Below are 2654 nucleotides of genomic sequence, written 5' to 3'. Positions count from 1 at the left end.
CCACGATAATGATGATGATGACGACGATGATGATAACGTTGGTGAAGTACTGTATTGTATTGTATTGCATTGAAAGATAATATTAATAATGATGTATATTTGGGGGGGCAAACTTTTTGCTGCCAGGGCCGCATTGAAAACTATTCTACCATTGGAGGGCCGCACATGTACTTAAATAGAATGTACTTTTTCGACCCGGGGGAGAATGTTTTTAAAGATTTGTGGCTCCTTTTCGGTTATAATATCTAGCTGGCGACCTTTTTCGGGGGCGAAGGGCCACATATACCCACCCCTTCGGATGTAGATGATGAAATGATAGATTGAATGAGGCAAAATGAAAGAATACAAACATCTTGCATTTTTCAATGAACTTATTTTCATCCGTTTCTTTTCCTACCTCCATCCAGCTATCATAGAGCAATCCGGTCAGCAAACTGTCCGGCATGCTTTTCAGGAAGCTCTGATCACGTGGTGTTTGTTGTGGCGATATCACGTGATGTGGTCATTGTCATCATCCTTCACATCATCATCATCATCTATATTATTGTCATCATCATCATCATTGTGTTAGTGACGTCATTTATCAAATTAATTTATTGTTATTATTATTGTTATTATTATTATTAATAAAATTATTAATATTAATAAAATTATCAATATTATTTAAATTATTATTATTATTATCATCATCATCATTATCATGATTATCATGGAAAGTGCCTACAATGAAAACAGCCGAAACGGCATTGGTTGAGACGCTTCTTCCTATTGGCTGCCATTCATTCAGCCTCTTCTCTAATTGGCTAAAGTCGTTTTGGTTGGCCGGAGTTTTGAATATCTCTGATTTCATTGGTCCGCGAGAGTACAACTGGACTATTAGGGACTATTGATGATGATGACGTGACGACGACATGATGATGATGATGATAGTTGTGATGATGATGATGATGATAGTTGTGATGGTGATGATGATGATAGTTGTGATGGTGATGATGATGATGATGATAGTTGTGATGGTGATGATGATGACGACTAACCACAAGAGAAGTAGGGAGATTATCATCATCGTCTACCATGTCTTCGATATTGTTACCAAAGAATTTAACCACGTAACCTGCGACCATGGTGAAGACGACGATGATGATGATGATGGTGAAGACGACGATGTGATGAAGACGACAATGATGATGATGATGAAGACGACGATGGTGATGATGATAGTGATGAAGACGACGACTATGATGGTAAAGATGACGACAGTGATGATGATGATGGTGATAATAATATCAATAATAAAAACCGGGTTGGCTGGTTGGTGGTTTGGCTTCTTGAGGCAAAACATTCAACAGAGCTGCGTTCATGTCATACTGCATTCGCTGGTTGAACACGTACATGTGCCTCCGTATCATTAACTCTACCAGGCCATTTATCATTGGCTGATTGTGCTTTTGCCGTGCTGTGATTGGTCGATTGAGTTAGTCAGCGCGATTTGATTGGTCGGTTGTATTAGTGGCCGTGATTTGATTGGTTGTATTATTGGCCGTGATTTTATTGGTCGGTTGTATTATTGGCCGTGATTTTATTGGTCGGTTGATTAGTTTGACCGAGATTTCATTGGTCGGTTTTTTGGATGTGATTTTTTTAGCTTGTTGAACAATTTGATGGGATGTTAAATCGTTGGTTGCATCATTTACTGTGATTTGATTGGTCGGTTGATGATGATGACGATGACGATGAGGATGATGATTTTATTGGTTGTGGGTTGAGTGATTTTCTGTAATTTGATTGGTCGGTGGAGTGTTTTGCGGTAATTTGATTGGTCGGTGGAGTGTTTTGTTGTAATTTGATTAGTCGATGGAGGGTTTTGCTCTAATTTGATTGGTCGGTGACATAAAACACCAAAAAATAGACATTCACATGGACAGCCAACCAGAATTTTTAGCTTTCAACAGCAGTGGTCCAACAATGGCCGCCAGTTCCTTGGCGGCCATTTTGTTAGCGGGCGCATTCTCGTGAATCCTCCTCAAGACGCAAAAGAGCGTCGAAATTAGATTGATGTTCTCTAAAGGCAGGTCCGTTATTAATCTGCAGACAATGGTGCCGGTGATGATTATGATGGTGTGGTGATGATGGTGAGGGTACCGGTGATGATGATGATGGTTGTGGTGATGATTGTGTGGTTGTGGTGATGATTATGTGGTGATGATGATGATGTTTGTGGTGATGATGATGATGATGGTACCGGTGATGATGATGATGATGGTACCGGTGATGATGATGATGGTTGTGATGATGGTTGTGGTGATGATTGTGTGGTGATGATGATGATGGTTGTGATGATGATGACGGTACCGGTGATATGGTGATGGTTGTGGTGATGATGAGGACGATGATTAAGAGAGTAGGATGATGATGATGATGATGGTGGATAACTTGTTGGCTTCCAGTGTCTGCTGCTGATCATCCATCAACACTGCGATACCCATCCATCTGTCATAAAATTGATTGTTCATCAAGCTATCCATCAAGCTATCAAGATACTTCTGAAAGTTATAATAATAATAATAATAATAATAATAATGATGATGATAATAATAATCAGAGGTGGACATGGGTTGGGTTAACCCATGGGTTGGGTTGGGTTGGGTTGGGTT

Source organism: Helobdella robusta (genome assembly GCF_000326865.2).
Source record: "Helobdella robusta unplaced genomic scaffold HELROscaffold_48, whole genome shotgun sequence".
Taxonomy (NCBI): domain Eukaryota; kingdom Metazoa; phylum Annelida; class Clitellata; order Rhynchobdellida; family Glossiphoniidae; genus Helobdella; species Helobdella robusta.
Note: the sequence above shows the minus strand (reverse complement) of the source record.